Raw genomic sequence first — 25,186 nt, forward strand, 5'->3', positions numbered from 1 at the left:
TTAAACTCCTAGAAGAAAACATCTTTGTCATTAATCTTAACAATGATTTTTTTTTAATCTGACACCAGAAGTAAGACAACAAAAGCAAAAATAAACAAGTGGGACTACATTAAACTGAAAAACTCTGCACAGAAAAGGAAACCATCAACAAAACCAAAGGCAACCTATGGAATGGGAAAAATCAATTGCAAACCCCATATCCAATAAGAGGTTAATGTCTTAAAATGTAAAGGAACTCATTCAACTCTGTAGCATACAACAATAAAAATATTCAGAACATGAATAGACATTTTTCCAAAGAAGACCTACAAATGATAAACAGGTACATGAGAAGGTTCTCAGCATCAATAATCATCAGGTTAATGTAAATCAAAACCACAATTAGATATCACCTCACATCTCTTAGGATGTCTCTTATCAAAAAGACAAGAGATAACAAATTCTGGTGAGAGTGTAGAGAACAGTGAACCCCTGTATACTGTCAGCAGGAATGTAAATGGGGACGGCCAATATGGAAAGAGTATGGGGGTTTCTGAAGAAGTTAAAAGTTGAAGTACCGTATGATTTAGCAATCCCTCTTCTAAGTATACATCGAAAGGAAATGAAATCATTATCTCAAAGAGATATCTGTACTTCCATGTTCATAGCAGCATTATGCACAAATAACAAGGTATGGAAACAACCTAAGTGCCCATTGGCAGATGAATGAATAAAGAAAATGTAGTGTATATATTTACCACCCCACCCTTTAGTTAGTGTGTTAGTCATTCAGTTATGCCTGACTCTTTGCAATCCCATGAACTGTAGCTTGCCAGGCTCCTCCGTCCATGGAATTATCCAGGCAAAAATACTGGAGTGGGTTGCCATTTCCTTCTCCAAGGGATCTTCCCAACCCAGGGATTGAACCCAGATCTCTTGCACTGCAGGCAGATTCTTTACCATCTGAGCAACCAGGGAAGCCCATATACACACACAATAGAATATTACTCAGCTTCAGAAAAGAAAGAAATAGTCTGCTTTTCAGTAAAATGGATGAACCTGGGGGGCACTATGGTAAGTTAACAAACCAGAAAGACAGACGAATCTTACATAGTGTCAATTAACAAATGGAATGGTTAAAAGTCAAACGTATAGAAAAAATATAAAAATAAGAGGTAGGGTTCATAAGGTCTGGGAGTGGGAGAAATAGAAAAGGGTAAAAACTTTCAGTTATAAGATGAAGACAGTCTGAGGATCTAATGCACATGTGATAACTACAGCTATAGGTGATAACACTCTAATGTATAACTGAACTTTCTAAGAGAGCATAACTTAAATGTTCTTACCAAATATATGTGAGGAAAAACCAAATAATAAAAATAGAATGCTTTTCTTTCCATTATAAGTCTTGTCACTATTTGACAGAAGTGCACTCTTGCATTCACACCTTGTGTGTTTTATCCCATAGCATTAATTCCTTAAAGTTCTATTTAAATAAACTCAGAGAGGAGAAAATGAGATGGACAATCATAATATCTCCTCAACAATAATGAGTAAAAAGTTTTTACCCTGAAAAAGAGTATTACTGTGTGCTTCTGCCTCAACTGCTGTATTTGAGATTTGAACTAGAGGTAGTTCTATATGCCTCAGTAAGACCTGATTGGGAAAATACCTTGATTCTTGGATATCACTATATTTCAGGTCCATAAGTTAGATAAATAAATTGAGCCAGTAATTATTCAGTTCAGTTCAGTTCCGTCGCTCAGTCGTGTCCGACTCTTTGCGATCCCATGAACCACAGCACGCCAGGCCTCCCTGCCCATCACCAACTCCCGGAGTTCACCCAAACTCATGTCCATTGAGTCGGTGATGCCATCCAGCCATCTCATTCTCGGTCGTCCCCGTCTCCTCCTACCCCCAATCCCTCCCAGCATCAGAGTCTTTTCCAGTGAGTCAACTCGTCGCATGAGGTGGCCAAAGTATTGGAGTTTCAGCTTTAGCATCAGTCCTTCCAATGAACACCCAGGACTGATCTCCTTTAGAATGGACTGGTTGGATCTCCTTGCAGTCCAAGGAACTCTCAAGAGTCTTCTCCAGCACCACAGTTCAAAAGCATCAATTCTTCGCCGATCAGTTTCCTTCACAGTCCAGCTCTCACAACCATACATGACCAAGGGAAAAACCATAGCCTTGACTAGATGGACCTTGGTTGGCAAAGTAATGTTTCTGCTTTTTAATATGCTATCTAGGTTGGTCATAACTTTCCTTCCAAGGAGTAAGCATCTTTTAATTTCATGGCTGCAATCAGCATCTGCAGTGATTTCGGAGCCCAAAAAAATAAAGTCTGACACTGTTTCCACTGTTTCCCCATCTATTTCCCATGAAGTGATGGGACCAGATACCATGATCTTCGTTTTCTGAATGTTGAGCTTCAAGCCAACCTTTCACTCTCCTCATTCACTTTCATCAAGAGGCTTTTGAGTTCCTCTTCACTTTCTGCCATAAGGGTGGTGTCATCTGCATATCTGAGGTTATTGATATTTCTCCCGGCAATCTTGATTCCTGCTTGTGCTTCTTTCAGCCCAGCGTTCCTCATGATGTACTCTGCATATAAGTTAAATAAGCAGGGTGACAATATACAACCTTGACGTACACCTTTTCCTATTTGGAACCAGTCTTGTTCCATGTCCAGTTCTGACTGTTGCTTCCTGACCTGCATACAGGTTTCTCAAGAGGCAGGTCAGGTGGTCTGGGATTCCCATCTCTTTCAGAATGGTCCACAGTTTATTGTGATCCACACAGTCAAAGGCTTTGGCATAGTCAATGAAGCAGAAATAGATGTTTTTCTGGAACTCTCTTGCTTTCTCCATGATCCAGCGGATGTTGGCAATTTGATCTCTGGTGCCTCTGCCTTTTCTAAAACCTGCTTCAACATCTGGAAGTTCACGGTTCATGTATTGCTGAAGCCTGGCTTGGAGAATTTTGAGCATGACTTTACTAGCGTGTGAGATGAGTGCAATTGTCCTGTAGTTTGAGCATTCTTTGGCATTCCCTTTCTTTGGGATTGGAATGAAGAATTACCTTTTCCAGTCCTGTGGCCACTGCTGAGTTTTCCAAATTTGCTGGCATATCGAGTGCAGCATTTTCACAGCATCATCTTTCACAGTAATTATTAAGATCCTATTATCCAAGCGGGTCTCACTGGGAAATAAACCAGTGAAGATAAGTCTTCTAATGCTGAAGTCTAGGTAAGCCTAGTGGCTGAATGTGTGTTCCTGAGATGACTACATGAGTTCCAGTCTCCTGCATGCCTGTCCTTGTTAATCATCTGTGATACCCAATGAAGCAGTTTTACTCTTTCTACTCCACATACTCAAGCCCACATGGGTTGACTCTTACCATGTGAGCTCGAATCTGTTGAGGACAGTTCTGTGCTCTTTCTCACGTGATGCAATAAATGTCAAGTTTACACTGGATACTGTAGAAACACTTTTGAATCCAGTGATCACATGGCCAGATTCACAGGGCAGACACTAGAGTTGGAAAGTGACCCTGCTGAGTGACTATCAAATCCTCTTGCTTCACAGGTCCTCAACAAAACAAAAGTAGAGCTGGAAATGACTTTACCTGGTCCCAGAGCTGGTCAAAAGCAGAGCTAGGTCAAGATTAGAGGTTTCTTACATAGTTAGCTCCTTTAAAATAAGTCACATGACAATAAAGGACAAGCTGCTAAGTCACTTCAGTCGTGTCCGACTCTGCGTGACCCCATAGACGGAAGCCCACCAGGCTCCCCCGTCCCTGGGATTCTCCAGGCAAGAACACTGGAGTGAGTTGCCACAAGCAGGAAAATGGAAAAACCGAATGTGGAAGTATCGGATATAATATAGATCTTTTTATTTTATTTTTTTTTCCACGACGAGGGGGAACAGGGACGCCCCCTCTCTTACCATCTTGACCCCCTCAAAGAGAGCCAACTCACGGGACACACTCGCCACCGCGGCGGGGACCCGAGGAGGACACCGGGTTAAGGGAAACGACACCACCGCTCGGCCTCAGGCACCTGAGGGACAACCTGGAGCGCTCCAGGGGCACCACCGAGGGGCAACACGAGGCACGCTCACACACCCACGCGGGGCACGCGAGCGCGGCAGCGGCACAGCCCTCCCCACCGCAGGGGAGGCGAAGCGAGAGCATCTGCTGTGTCAAGAAGACCAACGGGCCCCCGCCGGCTGACACCCCGAGGCTGGGGGGCGGACAGGAGGCCGAAGGTCAGGGCCAGAGACCGCATGCAGCCCCTGCCTTCCTCACCCTCCCCGATGGGCAGGCAAGGGGGGAAAGACAGGCGAGGGGTGCCGCGGACAGGCCGAGAAGAGCGGGCACGTCCACCCGGAACGCCCGTCCCTCGTCCGGCTCGGCTTAGGCTCGGCCCGGGAGAGCACGACCACACCACATCGATCAATATAGATCTTTTAAAAATAAACCACAAACTGATAAACCTACCATAATTATATTACAACTAAAAGCCTTTAGGACTTCCCTACTCCGGGAGTTGGTGATGGACAGGGAGGCCTGGCGTGCTGTGATTCATGGGGTCACAGAGAGTCGGACACGACTGAGCGACTGAACTGAACTGAACTGAACCAGTATTTTATTTAGAAGTCATTGAAATTAAACTTTAAATAAAGATAAGTATTTACAGAAACACCTTTAAATGGAAAAGCCAGAAAAAATATTAAAAACAAACCAATAGACTAGGAAGGACGAAGATCATAGAATTTAAACAAAATAAGTAATGTAAGTTAAGAGGAACAACTTTCTCACAGTGAATATTATTAGTAAACTAAATTGTTATGGAATAATTTAAGTGCAGACAAATGAAGTAGTCAACCTGATTAAAACAAGAGCAAGAGGCCTTGCAGACGCTGCCACCCCAGAGCCTCCTGAGCTGTCTAGCCATGGTCAACCCCACCGTGTTCTTCGACATCGCTGTCAACAGCGAGCCCTTGGGCCACGTCTCTTTCAAGCTGTTTGCAGACAAAGTTCCAAAGACAGCACAGTGGTGACTTCACACACCATAATGGTACTGGTGACAAGTCCATCTATGGCGAGAAATTTGACGATGAGAATTTCATCCTGAAGCATATAGGTCCTGGAATCTTGTCCATGGCAAATGCTGGCCCCAACACAAACGGTTCCCAGTTTTTCATCTGCACTGCCAAGACTGAGTGGTTGCATGGCAAGCATGTGGTCTTTGGCAAGGTGAAAGAGGGCATGAATATTGTAGAAGCCAAGGAACGCTTTGGGTCCAAGAATGGTAAGACCAGCAAGAAGATCACCATTGCGGACTGTGGACAAATCTAATAAATTTTACTTGTGTTTTACTCAACCACCAGACCATTCCTTCTGTAGCCCAGGAGAGCATCCCTTCACCCCCATCTGCTTGAAATATCCTATAATCTTTCTGCTCTCACTACAGTTCTTTGGGTTCCATATTTTCCTTATCCCCCTCCAAGTTTAGAAGGATTACAAAGTTAAATTTATGATTATGAAATAAAAACTAAACAATTAAAAAAAAAAAAGAAGAGCAAGAGCAGCTAGGGCTAATGCACAGCCATATAGGTCAATGAAATAGTGAAATGTTCTGTTGTTCAGTCACCCAGTCATGTCTGACTCTTTGTGACCTTGTGGACAGCAGCACGCCAGGCCTCCCTGTCCCTCACCATCTCCCAGAGTTTACCCAAGTTCATGTTCATTGCATAGGTGATGCCATCCAGCCATCTCATCTTCTGAAGCCCTCTTCTCCTTCTGCCATTGATCTTTCCCAGGATCAGGGACTTTCAGGGACTTTTCCAATGAGTTGTCGTGCAGATTAGATGACCAAAATACTGGTGCTTCACTTTTAGCATCAGTCCTTCCAGTGAATATTCAGGGTTGATCTCCATTAAGATAGACTGGTTTGATCTCCTTGCTGTCCAAGGAATTTTCAGGAGTGTTCTCCAGCACCACAGTTGGAAGACATCAATTCTTGGGCATTCTTCCTTTTTTGCAGTCCAGAAAATGCTCGGTACAGGTCAGCAAATTACTAGTTGTCTAGAAACCTCTACTCTAGCACCTCAGATGCTTTAGCTCTAGCCTCTTCCCCAGATGTCCTCAGTGTAGCAGATTTAAGAAACTAAAGGATTGATGCCTGGCACAGCAGGAGGCTCCCAGCACCAAAAACATCACTATATAGGCTGATAGTCTTTCTGATTAGACAATTTGTATTTTAAATATTACCTCTGGACTAATCTGAAAGATATTTCTAAACCCAGAAGCCTATGACTCTAAAATGCATTTCCCAAAATATATAGTAATACTTTTTGGTATTGTGAATGTGTTTAGAGACAGATATGTGTGTGTGTGTGTGTGTGTGTGTGTGTGTGTGTTTCATTGTTTGCTGTTGTTCAGTTGCTAAGTTGTGTCCAACTCTGCAGTCCCATGGCCTGTAGCCTACCAGGCTCCTCTGTCCAGGGGGTTCTCCAGACAAGAATAGTGTAGTGGGTTGACATTTCCTTCACCAGGGGGTCTTCTAGGACCAGAGATCGAACTAGCATCTCCTACATTGGCAAGCGGATTCTTTACCATAAGCCACCAAGAAGCCTATATATATAGGTGTAGAGACAGATACATACATACATGCATACATACATACATATATATATATATAGGTTCAAATACTGACTCTTTCATGTGCCAATTGTGTAACTTTGGACAGTTTTTAACTTCATAGATTCTTAGCAGCCCAATGCCAATCCCCTTAAATATTATTGTAATAATTAAGGTACCTCCTGCTGCTGCTGCTAAGTCACTTCAGTCGTGTCTGACTCTACCTAGGAAAGGGCTTAATTTAGAGAAGTTTGGTTAAATTTTTGCTCATCTTTCACCTCTCTTTTATCCACTGACTCAAAACAAATTCTTAATATGCACACACATACACACACACTCACACATATACTTCCTTTCATAACATGTTCTAAAGAAAAAGGACTTAGAATTAGGTCATTCCCACTCAGTCATCTACCAGCTATATGACTTTTGCAATGTTCTTATGCTCTGTATTACTCAAGCATCTTTAAATATAAAGTTGGAAAATGCCAACAGAACAGAATAGAATCCAGTAAGACTATGGTACTTCTTCACCCAAGAACAATTTCCCTATTATCTACATATAGCTCCATATTTTGACAATAACAATATGCCATAAATAGCTTTCTGGATGATCTTGTGTCTAACAAATAATGGATTTTCATATATTTTTAACAGTTAGGCTAAGCCAAGCAGTTCTGCATACTGATTAAAGTAGAGGTTCTAGAACTCTGCTACCTAGTTCAAATCCTGCCTTGGCTAATTACAAGTTCTGTGATCTTAATTTCTCTATTTCTTCATTTCTTGGTTTGTAAAATAAGGACATTAATAATGACAGCTACCTGTGAAGTTGTTATAAGAACTAGTCAAAAATATCAAATTGCTTACTTGATGCAATGTAAATTGGCAACCAAAATACTAGCTATTGTAGTGAAGTAGGTGGTGTTATCTTTAGTTATGAGTTTAGGAAATAGAAATTAATGAACTTGTTCAAGAAAACTGATACTATATTAACTACTCCACATGGTTTATCACACTGACTCCTCAGAACTATTTCAAATCCCAGGATTATTATTATTCTGTTAACAGGTGAGGTGGATAAGGAGTCTAGGGAATAGAAAAATAACAAATTAGCCCAGTATCTTTTTCTGTAAACAGGGAGCCAGGATGTGGACCCAGATCTGTATTATTCTGAAATTCATACCATCAGGACTATTCTGTGCCCTCACAGAATATCACAAAAATGTTTTAAAAATTGCATTCAGGGAGATCAATAGAATAGCTGTTAAAATCCAAGAGAATCTCAATGAGATGGATATATATATCTGAAATCTGAGACTCCTTACTCTGCTTCTAATCTATTACACGGCATTGATGCATTGAAATGATGAAGAAAACAGTAAATGAAACAATTACAAACGCGGTACAGTAGAGCATAAGATGTGCTAAGTAACTCTTCTATGGTAGGAGGAAAGAGAAACAAGACTGTATACACAGGATTAAAAAAATAAAGACATGTGTGAGTACTTTGCTCTGCAGAAGGAAGGAGTCTCATAGATGTCCTGTCCCTAACAGAGACATTGAGTTTGCAGGAAACAAGCTTTATACAAGCAAGGCAGCCTGGTAGAAGTCAGGAAGCATGATCTATTTAGATGGAGAACATCACATTTGAACCAAATCTGTTACTGTGTCCCAGGGCTATGGACCCCACAGGCACATCAGAGCCTAGATGAAGCTATGAGCAATTGCTCTCACAGTACCCAAAAGCCTTACAGGCATGAGATGGTTCACTGCAAAATGACACCTGCCAGGATCTGTAGTGAAAGAGCCCAAATTAGTAACAAAAGAACTAGGTTCTAGGTTGAACTCCACCATTTCACCATTTAATCTGTGTGACGTTGTTCAAGTTACTTCACATCTCTAAATCTCCCTTGGTTTAGTTGTAGAAAGGAAAAGACAATGCCTTCTATCCATCTCAGTAGATTATTGTAGACTCAAATAAGATGATGTTTATGAACATATTGCAAAAGGCTTTTCTCATGTAACACAGGAACCTTGTATTACGTAATTATTAGTAAGTGAAGCATAAATCGTGGGGACTACCAATTACAAAGGTCACAGTTATGACACAAAGAACTGGCTGAATCACATATTCAAAAGAAAAGCATCAGTATTATCTTAAAGAAAAAATCCATATATACTTAAGACAATTATTAAAATTAAAATCCACTTGCATCCTTACATGTCTATAAAGAACAAGTTTTGGAATCAGATTTCCTGTCGCTGCATTCTGGCTCCACTGTCCTACCTATTGTCAGACTTTAAGCAAGTTACTTGAAAGCCCTGGCCCTTGATTTATCCATCTGTTAATTGGGAATAGAAATATTATGAAGCTCATATATTAAACGTGGTAATAGGGCTTCTCTGGTGGTCCACTGGTCAAAATCTGCCTTGCAATGCAAGGGACATCAGTTCAATCCCTGATTCAGGAAGATCCCACATGCTGCAGGGCAACTGAGCCCATGTACCACAAATAATGAGCCTGCACTCTAGAGACAGCAGGCTGCAACTACTGAGCCCAACAGGCCACAACTACTGAAGGCTGTGCAATGTGCCCTACAGCCCATGTTCTGCAATAAGAGAAGCCGCCACAGTGAGAAGTCTGTGCACAGCTGGAGAATGGCCCCCACTCACTGCAACTAGAGAAAGTCTGTGTACAGCAGCAAAGACCCAGCTCAGCCAAAAATAAATAGATTAATTTTTTAAAAAGTGGTAATATATCTGGTACTTTTAAGCCAGTCTCTGGTACATTTTTAAGAACACATGAAATATTAGGAATTATTACTGAAAGAGTAAGTGAAACATTAAAAAACAAGATTAATTGATACTAGGGCAACTGCACAATAAAATAAAATAGGTATTTTATGGTGTCTTTATAGAAGTAAACATTCCAAATGTGTTTAATAAAACCATTACCCTTTTGATATCTAGCCATTATAGATTTGAAAATGATTACCAGCAAATGAAAACTGAAAAAAAAAAACAACTTTTTTTATCATTTTTGGCAAAATGTCAGGTCTGAATTTTTAGCATTATAAAAAAATACAGAAAATTTAAAAGCAAAACGTCATAACAATTCTTTACTTCCATTGTAACAATAATCATCAAGAAGAGAGTTGACAGGTTTGAGACAAGCTAGCATTTCTCATACTTTACCCAGTTAAGATACCAAAAAAATTTTTGCAGAAAGGTTAAGAATGATATTCAGGATGAGATTATGCTTTTAAATGATTTGAACATTAAAATATTCTTGTTCATTCTATTATCATCTCAGACATTCTAGCTTTATTTTATAATGTGTAACATTTTTTAAAAGGTGAAATCACACTATAATAAGCAGTTGCTTGAGGGTAACCCCACTCACAGTGAGCCTTTAAGACGCTCAGTTTAAGAATATCTATAATAGGAAGCATGACCACTGAAAGCTTGCATTCTATTTTGTGCATGAACTGTGTTTTGGGGAAACCCATGAGCAAAATTAAGGCATTTTATCTTCAAAATACAAACATGCCATCTTAAAACAGGCTTATCTCTCAAGTATTTAATAGTTACTGGATTACAAGAATCAATGCGGGATAAGAGGCCCCAAGCTTTATTGATTTCTCCTTCCACATATTTTCATTCTACCCTTTAAGCCATTAAAATGCCACAAATCAAGCTACTTTTTGCAATATGGTCCAAAATAATAATACTTATCAAAGATGACATATTTAATACTTATATTTTGCTATTGGCAATCAAGAATGCCTTTGAAGAAAAAAAAGTGTACCCATTAAATGCTTTTATATTTAATCTCCAGTATTTTTACAATGAAAACAGAAAGCACATTTTTTCAAATATGGAAATCACATTTGATTTTGTGAAATATTTCATATTTAGATAAACAGCCATGTCATGAATACCACAGAATTTTTATTTTAATATAGAAAACTGGATACAATTGCATTAAAATTTAAAGCAATAAAAAATATGCACTTGACTTCAGGCAAGAGATGTGTTTCAAAAATTTGCACATGAATCAATGTTTGTAAGTTTTAGATACACTAAGAGAGGTTGCAGTGTTGAAACTCTGTGGTGAATTATTTGGATAAATAAATCCCATTTACAAGAGAATAATCACTCCAATGTGTGTTTTCTAAGTTACCATCCCTATGTATTTCCCCTCTGAATAGGATTACATCTGTATTTGGGCTCCCCAGGTGGCTTAGTGGGTAAAGAATCCTCCTGCAATGTAGGAGACACAGGAGACCCAGGTTTGATCCCTCAGTCAGGAAGATCACATGGAGGAGGCCATAGCTACCCGCTTCAGTATTCTTGCATGGCGAATCCCATGGACAGAGGAGCCTGGAGGGCTACAGTCCATGGGGTTTCAGAGTCAGACATGACTGAAGTGACTGAGCACACACACCTGTATTTATTTAGTATTAAAACCCAGCTTTTTTGGTCATGTTAAGAAACACTATCTAATTTTAAATTGCATAGAATTAGAGTTCATTTATCCTTTGTGATTCACCTGAAGATTACTTTTCATTGAGAGCAAATGAATTTCAACATGATTTTGTTGAAATGGAGTAGAAATCTGAGGCAACTAAATTGTTCCGGACATTTCTGATTAAGCAGATGGACAATGAAAAACCTCACAAGAGAACAAGAACATAAAAAGACTAAAATGGTTCATCTTCTTAAAAAAGGAAGAAAGGAAACTGAATAGATAGATTCAGGACAATTTCAATGTACAAAATTCACACTTGGGAAGTTTTCACACACTGCTCTTTTTCTGCATTTGAACTTATCTTTCAGAATTAATGCCTATAAAAAATCAATACAGTTTAGTTCTCCAGACAGAGCTTCTCCAACATGTGTGCATAAAAACACCTAAGGAGCTTATTTAAAATGACAATTCTTACCTCCCCTTTCTCCTGAGACTGGTCATGGTTCAGCTAAGAATCCAAAAAATTAATGATGACTGAGGTCCATGGGCTAAAATTTGAGGAAAACTTGTGTTCTAGATTCTTTTCCTATATCGGGAATCTTGACTCTTTTTTCCTGTTTTGACTCTCAACTGGAGTAAATGAAAAGTTGTCCATAAATATATTAAAATTGACCACATTGCGTATGTGCTTGGCTATGACACATATCAGCTGTAAATGTCTGTGTGACTGCAAGCTCAAGGCTAATGATGCCTTCTCTTTGAGAAGACAATGTGCAGAAGAAACAAAGTCGCCCACTCCAAATAAAGTTGTATTTTGTGGGAATATGTAAACAGAAGGTAAAACTATCATATATGTAGATAAAATCAATGCAAACATACATGTGCCATTAAACATACTAAGTAGCTCTATTTCTTTGCTTTCATATTTATAAATCTACTGAAGAAATAATCCTTATCTCAAAGTACTCCATACCATACTGGTGTGAAGAAATAAAATGTATTTGATTCTGACAAAATTCTTGATTCTTTGGGGTTCAGCTATCAGCAGGGATATCTACTTTACTATGGCACATAATGGAAGAAAAAAGACCATGCAGGAAATCCAAAATTGGGAAAGGTCATTTTTAGACAATGAACCCAGTGTGAAGCAGTTCAGAACATTCTTTTTTAGAATAATTAAGGAGTGTAACATAAGGAAGATCTGAAAATTGTCAAGAAATATCCAAGGGGGATAAACATCAAAAAGTGAGAGAAATTTACTCCCTAGAACATAATGAAATAAAGAGAAGTATAAAAATGCAATAGGAACAGAGTACAGTGATCCAAGGGTGGTGGCACCATCTGTGGCCTGGGAAATGAGGAATTCTTGGCCTTCTGTCTAGTTCAGGAGCTAGGGAAGCAAGGGACTATTATTATATTAAGAACTAAAGTCTTATTCTCTTTGTCTACAGACTGTGGATATCTATATCTCTCTCCCTGTTTATGTGTGTGTCTATCTTTGTGTGCATGGAATTTACATCTGCTTCTGTCTGTGTTATTTCTTTGTGTACGAGCATCTGTGAGTTTTTCTGTCTAGTTAAACATGTGTTTCGTTCTTGTGGAGTTACATGTCACTCACTTTGCTTTGTGTCTAAATGGCTCTGAATATATGAGATTCTGGCCAGTTATGTCTTGCTGCTTATCTGCTTGCTTCACTCTGCCTTATGTATCTCTCTGACCAGGCACCTGCTTTCTTTCTATCTGTCATATATATTTCTGTGTCTCCATTTATGAGTCTTGCTGCTTCTGAATGTCTTTGACACTCTGTGTCCCATTTTGTTTGTATTTTTTGTGTATTTTCCTCTGTGAGCCTCCCCACTGCATCTCACCGTATCTCTACAGTGGCTCTCTCTGAGTTTGTTTTAGATGGCATGCATACCTCGTTCTGCATTTTCCCCTTATGTGTCTCCCTTTCTCTCTCTTTTTGGGCCTGTGGGTATGGTTTGTTTGTGAGTGTGTGTGTCTTTCTTTTGCTCCCATTTATGTGTGCATCACTGAGTGGTTATCTCATTGTGTCCACTTTTCTCTGTCTGTCTCTCTGTTCAGCATGCCTGTAGGAGAGTAGGCAGACAAGAAAAGCTCCCATGATACACACCCTCTCTCAGACCCGGTCTGTCAGTGAGAAGACTTAAGGAAATTATCTAGCCTTTAACTGCCTCTAGACAGAGCTACAGCTCACATATTCCATAGAGAAATGTTAATATTCATCTTCCTTACCTTTTCTAATACATCTGTTGACACTGAAGTTTTATACTTAGAATATCTATTCTGTGATCTAAATATCTTTAAGCCCTATTTCCTCAAGAAGAAATACATGCATAAAAGCAACTTTTTGTAGGATTGGTGTGAAAATTACAGATGTAAACTTCTTAGCACACTACCTGCCACATAGTTGGTGTTCCATAAATTCTATCACTACTTTCAGGGCATAAATTTTTGTTGAAAAGTTAAATTCCTCTAAGGAAAACTGCTCTGTAATCAAATACTTTAAAGAGAAATTATGTCACACAATGTCTCTACTTTTTAAAACACACAGAAGAACATTATAAAAGGGACCTTGTCAAAGAAATATTATGACAACTTTTTGGATGGAAAATATATTAGAAAAAAAACGTCCATACGATCAGTGACCCATGGGATTAATCCAGTAGCTCTAGATTATGCATATTCTTATCGCAATTAAAATACAACCCAAATGACATCTACGGCATGAGATAATCTACTGCGTCCTGTTCATGTGGAGCAGGTGAGGACATTGCAAACCAGGGAGACTGACTCAGGAACTTGTCCTAAGTTACAGGCCACAGTAAAAAAAATGTGCTACCAAGACCCATTTCCTTCAGATTTATACTCCATTCCATTTATAATACATTTTTCTATATCTACTATGAATTTCAATTTTTTTTTCATTTAGTGTATCCTGTAAATAGATATTCATTCACAAAGTTTAAAACTCAATCAATAAATATCAAAGTACATTGAAAAGTCATGGTCCCATCTCATCTACCCCTAACTATCCTGTTCCTTCCTTTTATGTCCAATCCTGTAGATAACTACTTTTCAGTTTTGTGTGTGTCGTTTCTATATTTTCCATGCAAATTCAAGAAAATTATTTCTACAGCCATGAGCAATTATAAACTATATGTATTTTTACTCTTTTTTACATAAAGGATAATATTCTAAATTAACTGTTTTGCTCCTTGCTTTTTTTACTGAATGATATATCTGGGAGATTTTTCTGTATCTGTAAATATAAAACTTCCTCATCTTTTTTTTTTTATTAATACTGGATAGTGATTTCAGATTTTTTAAAAAAGAAATCTAATTAATTGTGAATACTTAAAGGGGGAAACTGAAGTGTGTTAACTAGATATAAGGCTATAGTTTGAGAAATTCCTGTAATGATTTTCATTCATGGGTGGTAAGGAACAATACAAATAAAAGGAATGAGCTGAGCTTGGAGCACATGATAAAAGTTGCCAAGCCACACCTGTTCCCTTCCCTGTTCTCCGAGGCATGCAGAAATACTTACAGTTATTTTACTATTTATTCCCCAAAGCAAAAGTCCATAAAATATGAACTTTGATAAAATAGGAGCTGTTAGAAGGAACTGAAATTTTTGAAAATATGCAGTGCTCAGAACTACAATAGTAAGCTATCAGTTTACCAAAATATATACAAAGTTTTTCCAGTTTTGTTCAATAAATTTTTAATGATTTTATTTAACATTTCAAATGTTAATTGAGCTAAGAATGTGCATAATCTAGAGCTACTTGATTAATCCCATCGGTCACTGAAAGTATGGAAATTTTTTTTCTAATATATTTTCCATCAAAAAGTTGTCATACTATTTCTTTGACAAGGTCCCTTTTATAATGGTCTTCTGTGTTTTTTAACTTAGCACTTTCAAAGACCTATCTTCCCTAATTGTCACAAAGTTACACAACTAGATGCATGTCTGATTTGACTTACTCTTCTCTATCCATCCACAATTTACAGTAGACAAATATGACTAAAAGCTTCAGAAAATTCTCCAACAGTAGGATTGCTTTTGTGGGGCTCACAGGACCAGTTGTAATAACAGTAACTAAAGGAGCAAGTAGAAGCAGATTCATCCACTGTCCTGAGTGTTGCCCAGTGAGATCTCAGACTTCCCTTGAATCTCAGATCAAGTGAAGCATAATCAAGTAAAATTGCCAGAAGTTATTTTTCCATGACTGAGGCACATAACACAGTCCATGTTTGAGCTATATAACTCTATTAAGAGCATGGGATGCTAAATCTACTCTTACATTTAAAAGGGACTTCATCTTTTTTGAAACATACATTGCTTCACTGTGTTCTCCTAATCACCTTGTAAATCAAGGGCTGATGTTCTTGTTTTAAAATACATCCATCTTATAAATATAATCACAGAAACATTGTAAGTTAACTCCACCTGTCCAAAATCCCATCACTAAGGAGTGATAGCAACTATATTACCCATGTTTGATCCAATACCTTTCATGGAGATCAATCTAAACCATCTTCAGATTCAGAAATGACCAACTGCCCATGATAACAACATAATCATTAAGTCATTCCAAAAATGAAATGATAAAAAAAAAAAAAGGCAACTAAAACATCCATCAAATCCATCCATCCATTAGCAGTGAACCAATTCAGTCTTAGGCATTCGTTAAAATGAATTAGATAGATCCATATGTTCTGATATTAAAATTATATAACACACATGATTAAGAAGAAAAGGTACATTTCAGAACAATATGAAAAGCATCACCTCATTTGTACAGAAAAGGAATTAAACTTACACATGTTCATATGTACAGAGATTCCCCCAAAGGATAACTAGAAACTGTTTTACATTGTTTTCACTACAGAGAAACTGGGCTTCCCTGGTAGCTCAGCTGGTAAAGAATCTGCCTGCAGGAGACCCTGGTTTGATTCCTGGGTCTGGAAGTTCCCCTGGAGAAGAGATAGGCTACCCACTCCAGTATTCTTGGGCTTCCCTAGGGGCTCAGTGGGTAAAAAAATCTGCCTACAATGTGGGAGACCTAGGTTCAATCCCTGGGTTGGGAAAATACCCTGGAGGAGGGGATGGCAACCCAATTCAGTATTCTTGCCTGGAGAATCCCCATGGAGAAAAGAGCCTGGTGTGCTACAGTCCACGGGGTCTCAAAGAATCGGACATTACTGAGCAACTAAGAACAGAACAAGGAGTAAATACGCTATGTGATATGGGGAAATAGGTTAAATGTTTACTTTTTCACTTATCTCAGTATTCCATTTTAATCATAAATATATATTTTTTTATCATTCAAAATATCATATAGTCTTAATTTTCAACTGCTGTTACAGTTGAGACAAATCAAATAAATACTCTAGGCATACCCTGAAATGTTTGCTTTTCTTAGATTACTTCTTGCTCTATGATGCTTTGACTTTATTTGTGCCAAAATCTATATTGACTCTTTGAATAAATGTTTGATTTCTCCAATTAATTATAATGCTTGTGAGGAGTTTAAACTACACAGGGATAAATGTGTTGAATTTTTACGTCATCAATAAAATGGCCACTCAGAATGACATTCTGGTTAGATGAACAAGACACGCACTATTTTCTTGATTACCAGTGCACATGGCATTGAAGGTACAGATGGGCAACTTAAAAGTATGTTCAAGAAACATTCTCTCAACCTTTAAAGTCTTCCAGTTATTGAACTCACCAGAGCAATTATTTTAGCTGATAAAATATTGAGTCTGATTTGAGACTCACATTTAAGACATAAATATAACGTTTGAACCCATTTATGATCACTATAAGCACACACACACATATGTATGCATTTCTATATCATACAGAGAGAAACATCTAAGAGTCGTTTTTACACTGTTAAATATTTAAACCAAGTGACAGCACTAGCAACTAATACATTCCTTAACTCACATTATTATGTAGGGAAGTTAGAAGCATTGCAGCGTGAATTAAGGACAAAGTGTCAACCTTAAGTTTAAATAAGGACTTTTCAAAGAACAAATGATATATTCCATGGACAGCTGTCTAGGAAATGTGTAGGTTTTTATGCATGCAATTTTTAAAGTCTGCCCATGTATTTTAATTCCCTGACTAGCAGATCATCCAGGTTAATGGATAGCACTTTTTGGCAAACAAACAAACAAATAAATAAAAATAACTGACAGAAGATTTTTAAGAATGTTAAAAGAATTTGTAAACAGAAGCATCAGTTTGTGAACCTTTCACATAATCTTGTAAAGATAATGTTTGATGAGAGAAAGCTAGTAAAATATTTTTTCGCTGTTTGACTACATATTTGGCTACTTTTCCTTAAAGTCTGTTACCCATTGCCTGGGACCCACACAGTTAGATTTGTAGCTGACAGCTCTTCTCAAAATCTATTTAACTAAAATGCAATCAGTTTAATTTTATCATTTCTGTAATATGAAGATTCATCTTAGGTACTACAATAATTAGTTCAAACCACATTAACAATTCCTGCCATACTGCTGTCAGTTGGCTTGATGCTTCTCTGGTTTCTGCAATATATTTTGAGCATCTGAAGGAAGGGGGTCATGTCAAATTCATCTTTATACCTTAAGTCACTGTCTAAATCTTAACACATTTTAGAACTCAGTAAAGGTTTGTTAAGTAAAGGAGAATAACAAATATTAAGGTAAATTACTTGAATCAAAATAGCATTTCACCTAAACTGGATGCCTTCTAAATAAAGAATCAAACTAATCTCTTCTACCTAAATAGTTACAGGTACCACATGCTATTAGTTAAGTTACAGCATTCACAATGTTTATTCTGAGGCTTATCAGACACTTTATACAAGAAGAAAAATTTTTTAAAAATTCAGTCTGTGTTCAATACAATGTACTCAACTAAGAACAATCAAATAATATTTTCTAGAAACAATTAAAGTGTTAAAATGAAATTTTGAACTAATTAATGAGAATATCAAAATTTTCTAACTTATCTAAATTTTACTGTTTCAACAATCCTATTTATTGCTACAGATCATTGATGTAAAATTCACCAAGAAACTCTCTCTTATGAATATTATTATTTAAAATATTTTATATTTTATAAATAAAACATTAAATGTGATGCTAGCCTATTTATTTTAGCTATTTGTTATACCAGGGACAGATTAGTTATACAAATTAAACAGGATAATTTTATGATTAGTTTTACTATATAAGAATAATTTTATTATTATAAATATTATTGGTTAAACTGTAATATAGCAAAATCTTCAAGCACAATGATTATTACTTTTTGTCTGTATTATCCTAAATTCTTATCTTATAATGTATAATCTTAAATTCTACCTTTGTTCCTCTACTTAAAGAAAATGAAGTAATTGAAGTTGCTTACTGAACAAACATCATCTGCCACTTAAAATTTATTATTGCCATCCATTTTTAGAGCACTGACTTCATTGTAAAGAAAGAGAAGACTGAGAGACAAAATACACTCAGTAGTGATAGAATATTTTTGACAAGAAATATGGAGGTTAAATATTGTCTTTGTATGACAACCTTCTGATGACAACCTTAAGGCAGATAAACAAGAGGAAACATATATTAGTAGAGAATGATAGGAAAAATTATTTTTAGGAGCAATACGTTATAATATTCATATCTTTTTAGGGAAAAGATGGCAAGTTTATTGGCTCCCCTCTGCCCTTATCTCTGCCAGTAAGAGCCATCTGTAAAAAGATGGAAACATTGGCACACAAAAAAATTCACTTCTGTTTCCTCAAATCATTGCCTAATAAAGTCTGGGGCATATTTTCCAAGGCTCTAGTCTTTTCCATTTTTCTTATTTTTCAACAATCAGAGGGATACTGAGGTACTTCTTTTGAATAACTTAAAGTCTAATTTCAAAATAAATAAAAGATTCATAAAACTAGAAAAAAAGAGTGGACCCAAATGAATAATACTCATAATTATAAATATAAATGTGTGATCACAGGCCATGAAGAAAGGTGACTAAAAAGTAGGCACTAAAGATACTGTATGCTATTTTGAAATACACTTTTACAATCCCAGCTTCTATAATCAGGAATGGACTTTCAGGGAACAAGGATCAACTTTAAAACTTTAATTGAAAAATAAATTTGATTAATGTTCATAGGATTATACCCCTTAGGAATGTACTATAACCATTAGAGCATTGATTGTTTAATAAAATTATCATTCTCATTATTAGTCACAAACACATGCTTGATTTTTCATTCATGAAATAAACACTTAGGAAAGTTTCATGAACTCTTTCAGACCAGCATGAAATTTGGAAAAGAGTAGTAAATCCTCTTCAAAACAAGTCATTTGAATGTTCAAGGGTAGATTCTACCACCTATTTATGAAGATTAACTCACAGAATACATAACACACTACTTTGGATACTTAAAGTACTTTTTACGATTGTAATACAAATCTAATAAAATTACCCCTTGTTATTCATTATATTATGGGCACTGGCAAAACACCCTTTCATGAATGACCTTAGTTCTACTCAATAACTCCATGAGGCAGATACTGTTATTATCCCCATTTCATGAATGAATAAACTGATATTTCTAGAAATATTATGTAACTTGTCCAAAACAATGAGTGGAGAACCTGAATTTAAGTTGTGTGACAGAGCCTGCAGTTTCAATCACTTGGGCTCCAAAATCACTGCAGATGTGACTGCAGCCATGAAATTAAGACACTTGCTCCCTGGAAGAGAAGGTATGACAAAACTAGACAGTGTATTAAAAAACAGAGACATCACTTTGCTGACAAAGGTCCATATAGTCAAAGCTATAATTTTTCCAGTAGTCAAGTACAGATGTGAGAGTGGGACCATCTTTAAAGAAGACTGAGTGCCAAAGAACTGATGCTTCTGAACTGTGATGCTAGAGAAGACTCTTGGGAGTCCCTTGGACTCCCAAGGAGATCACATCAGTCAATCATAACAGAAATCAACCCTGAATACTCATTGGAAAGACTTTTGTTGAAGCTGAAGCACAAAAACTTTGGCTACCTGATGTGAAGAGCCAACTCATTGGAAAAGATCCTGATTCTGGGAAAGACTGAGGGCAAGAGGAGAAGGGAGCAACAGAGGATGAGATGGTTGGATGGCCTCATCAACTTAACAGACATGAGTTTGAGTAAACTCCCAGAGACAGTGAAGGACTGGGAAGCCTGGCGTGCTGCAGTCCATGGGATCACAAAGAGTTGAACATGACTGAGTGCCTGAACAACAAAAAACACTGCTTACTAATTACATAGATGCTCTATTTTGACTGAGTTTTATTTTTAAGATTTTGAATTCATCAACACTCGTTGTACGGTCTATGTTGTTGGCTTGAATATAAAGATAATGGCAAAAATAAAGTCAGGATCACAGGTCTGATTTGTGTTCAGCTGGTTGTGTTATGAAACACATTTCTACCAAAATCCATGTATCAAGCCTCCCTACATGAGTTCTTTTTCTATGAACCGTAAGAAAAGGTTGTAGAGGTTAGCATTTAGCTTGACAAAACCAGTTACTCTTGCTGGAGAATCACTTTAGGGTCGTACATATTATTTTTGTGTATAGAACAAAATAAGCATATAACAAGTCATTCATTCATATGGCTTCCACAGGAATTTGATTTATCATCAGAGTGTGATCAAGTATGAGGAAGTTTCTTTTAATCATTTAATTAGTTTTCTTTTCTTATATTTAAAGTGCTGAAGTTTGATCAAGATGGTGAATTAGGAGGATATGGTATTCACCTCCATCCATGAACACATCAAAAATACATCAACATGTGGAAAAAACCTTATTGAAAACTAGCTGAAAGATTCCTGGACAACCAAGGCAATAAGAAAGATCCCCATGGAAGAGGGTAGCAAGTGAAAAACAAATAAATGATCAGGTGGAACCTGTGCCCCATGAGGAGGCTCAGAGGAAAAGGAAGATTACATGGGCAAAGATCTAGCCTGGGGAGTTAGCAGTTCAAGCTATAAATTGGGCAGCCCAGTCCTGGGATGTAACATGGAAGATAAGCCCCCTTGGCTGTTCTGAGGGCCACCAGAACAAAAGGGAAGCCTGTACTCAACTTGTGAGAAGTGTGTAAATGCTTGTATGCTCCCAAGGTAGGGTAGAGAGGGTGAGGACTGCTCCAGTGGCTGACCAATTTCCCACAATAAGCACAGCACAGACTCCAGCCTGAACCAAGTAAGTGTTCAACACATACAAGTAAGTGTTCCAGCTCTGTATACTTCACCTCACAATTCCACGTTGGAGTGAGAATTACCACAAATGGGAAGAGAAGTCAGCCCTTGGCCATGGGATGTAGAGGCAATTTGGGACCCTGGGAAGTGTCTGATCATAGTAGGAATAGCCACTGTTGGCACTTACACAGGTAGCATAATGGGTGGTCCTAATCGTTTGGAGTGGCTGTACTGTGACAGTCTGCACCCTGATACATACTAAGAGCCAGTGAGGGCCCTGCCTGCTCCACAAAAGAGTGAGGGCAGCAGGGGCCAGAGGGAGTGATCAGCTGTAAAGAATAATGGAGACTCATCCAATGAAAGCCATTGTCATTGCCAGCACCTGCATAGGCAGTGCACTGGAGGCACTGCCTCTGTCTGTGGCTGGCCCACTGCAGCCCACCCCATGTCATGAGGTAAGAGCCTACATAGACTTCTTTTGCTCCAATACTGTTTTTCCTTAGGGCAATGATGGTGGTGCTAGGAGAAGACCACAGATGCAAAGGGAAGAGAGGTAACATAGATCTGATCCTCACAACTTCTGCTCCATCAGCTTGGTATGTGACTCCATCCCCAACATGGAGATGATGGCCACTGAGCAGAGGGGAACATCGCCTCTTCACATCAAATCCAGCTCTCTCACCATAGGCATGGGCACAAACTCCTACATAAGGACACCCCTTAAAAACCTCAATTGGTAACTGTTTCATCTAAATTCATAGAGAAAGAGAAAGTTAAGCAAAATGAAATGACAAAGGAACTGGTCTCTACTGAAAGAAAAAAATCCCTCAAAAATATAATACTATAGAAATATTTTACTATATAATGAACATAAAGCATTAGTGATAAAAATGCTAACTGAATTAGAAAAAGGAATAGATAAACAAAATGAGAATTTTTAACATGGAACTAGAAAATATAAAGAACCTGTCAGACTGAAGAATACAATAAATGAAATGAAAGACACACTAGAAAGAATGAACAGTAGACTAAATGAAACAGAAGAATGCACAGGCAGTCCAGAAGAGAGAATAAAGGAAATCACCCAATTAGAACAGCAAAAAAAGAAAAGCAAATTTTTAAAATGAAAATAGTTTAAGAGATCTCTGAATAATGTCAAGTGTACCAACATTTGCATCATAGGATCATAGAAAGAGAAAGGGGGGGTTAAAAATAAATTTGATGAAATTACAGCTAATAATTCTCTAAATCCTAAGAAGAAAACAAATATCCAGGTAAAGGGAACACAGAGGGTCCAAAATAAGATGAATTCAAACACACCCACATTGAGACGTATCATAATTAAGATGGCAAAAGTTACAGTTGGAGACAGAATTCTAAAGTCAGCAAGAGAAAAACAAAGAGTAATATATAAGGGAACTCCCATAAGGCTATCAGCTGAATTTTCCCAGAAACTTTGTAAGCCAAAAAGGAATGGTATGATATATTCAAAGTGCTAAAAACCACATTTAATGGTAACATGGTAACAGATTGGGTGAAAAATCAAGAATGGCCAGGATTTAAAAAAAACAAAAAAACAAGATGTTCATGCGAATGTTTTCTTTCTTAGACAAGATCAAGAACAAAATATTTCCAAAGTGAGCTTCTAGAGCATCAGTAAAAAACTTGCAAAGGAGATGACAAAATAGCTGGCTTGTATTCCTAACACAATACTGATTATATGGAAAAATGATTTATATGTAGACACATTTCCTTCCTCTCCCCATGGAGGAGGGAAGATGAAAGCTTTGTCTCTCTTCCTATTCAGTATGAGTAGCTTCAAAGAGTAGACTTGAAGACCTTGGCAGGCATGCCTTGGAGCTCACCTTGCAGAGTAGGAAAAAAGGTACAAGCAAACCCTGGCTGAAATGAGTTATGGCAGGGGAGCAGAACGTTACACAGTAAGTATCCTATATGTGAGTGAGTTCCATTCCAAGAGTGTATTCATAAGTCCATTTTTTTTTTTGCAAGTCCAACAAAGTTAGCCTAGATATCCAGCTAAAAAATTGGCTATATAAGATAATATTGTAATAGGCTTATAATATTTTTCACACAATAATACATAAAAAACAAGCACAAAAAAAGAAAACATTTTAATCTTACAGTACAGTACCTTGAAAAGTACAGTAGTATATAATACAACAGGGCTGGCATCCAGTGAACAGGCAAGAAGAGTTACTGACTGGAGGAGGGAGGAGAGATGGGAGAAGGCAGAGTTGAAGGATTGTCAATAGTAGGAGATGGACGGCAAGCTGCAATTTCACTCACGCCTGATACTGATGGCACAGGTTCTGGTTCCTTGCTGGATGCAATTCTATCTATCCTCAAGAAAAGATCCAGTGATGTCTGGGTAGCAGATCTTATCTCTCATCATAGACAACACGGTAGCACTGTATTGCATTCTGAACAGCTGCTGCAACCTTCATGGACTGGTCTACATTCGGGTTTTGTGACTCAAAAAATAACAGGACCTCCTCAAATAAAGACAATCTTCTGGCCTTTTCATGTTTTGTGTATCTTTTCTGTTCTTCACTTATTTCTTCTTCCTTGTGTCACTCCACTCCCTCAAATATATTCACTTTTGTTTCCATCGTTATCACTTGGCACTTCTTAGCAGTACCAGCTACATCACGGCTGCTTTTCTACTTGCTTCTGGACATCCTGGGCTTGAAATAAAGATACTGTACTGCTCTACTCTATGCAGCACTAAACAGTAAAACACACAAAATCACAACCACATGTAGGGATCCATGCATGTGCCAATGCAGGCCTGACATGGGAACTAAAATGATTGGAAACACAAACACACTGTGTTGGATCTGTAACTGCCCTTGTACTGATAGAAGACCAAAGGTGAAGACTTCTGAGAAAGTGAATATGAAATTTATGGTATAAATGCTGACCTGGGATCATTAAAAAGAAAGTTTAACCAACCAGAGTTTTGCCAGAGAAAACAGCTTTTTCAGGAGAAGGAGGTCAAAGTGATGCCCTTGGGTGCAAAATTAAGGGGAATTATAACCTGCTGGCAGAAGGAAGGAAATAGTGGCTGAAAGAGTCAGGCAGCCTGCAAAAGAACAAAAGAAAACACTTAGTGAGTGAGAAGGAGGATCAGAGTCACAGAGGAGCAGGAATGGGAAGAGCTTAAGAGCAAAACATGCCAGCGTCTGCTTCAGGCTTCTGACATGAAGCAATTTCAAACTGCGGGAGAAGATTAACATTGAATAAAATGTGGGATTTTCACAATTACAACAGTCTGGGTTTTTTTTTTTTTGGTAATCTAAGTGTGACCTATCATAAATTTTCTCTGAGGAAAAGAATATGGTCCACCAAGTGGATTAAAAGGCACAATAGGAAAAAAGAAGTTACTTATGATTGTCATGTAATGAGTCACTATTTCCATCATTGATTCTACTCAACACAGAAAAATTTTATGCCAAAAATAGGGGGAAAAAGATGTAAATATAGGAGAAGAAACATTTTCAAAATCTGTAAGAAATGCTAACATTTACATAGATGGTTTAAGAATCAATGTCAAACTATAACAAGTCCAATAGGTCTTAGGTCTGACACGCAAAAATCAAAAGCTTTCAAATATAAAAATAATGAACAATCAGAAAATATGATAGAAAAAACTGTCCATTCATAATAGTAACCAAAAATATGTTAAATTAAAAATAAACTTAATGCATTATAGATTAAGTTGTTAACTTACTAAAGAGTACAAAAGACAAAAAAAAAGGAAAAGAAAAAAGGTGTAGAATTATGTGTATATTCTGT

The 25,186-nt window shown here is 37.6% G+C and overlaps 1 protein-coding gene and 1 pseudogene across 1 annotated transcript in view; one reads left to right on the forward strand and one right to left on the reverse strand.

The window, feature by feature from the left end:
• The window catches only part of LOC148778830 (neuroligin-1-like), a 268,159-nt gene that overhangs the window by 17,239 nt on the left and 225,734 nt on the right, over positions 1-25,186 (reverse strand). The gene's annotated exons all lie outside the window — the stretch shown is intronic.
• LOC129553551 (peptidyl-prolyl cis-trans isomerase A pseudogene) lies at positions 4,896-5,340 on the forward strand (annotated as a pseudogene).

This window comes from Moschus berezovskii, chromosome 1 (assembly GCF_049115385.1).
Source record: "Moschus berezovskii isolate FMDL1 chromosome 1, NW_MosBer_1.0, whole genome shotgun sequence".
Classification (NCBI taxonomy): Eukaryota; Metazoa; Chordata; class Mammalia; order Artiodactyla; family Moschidae; genus Moschus; species Moschus berezovskii.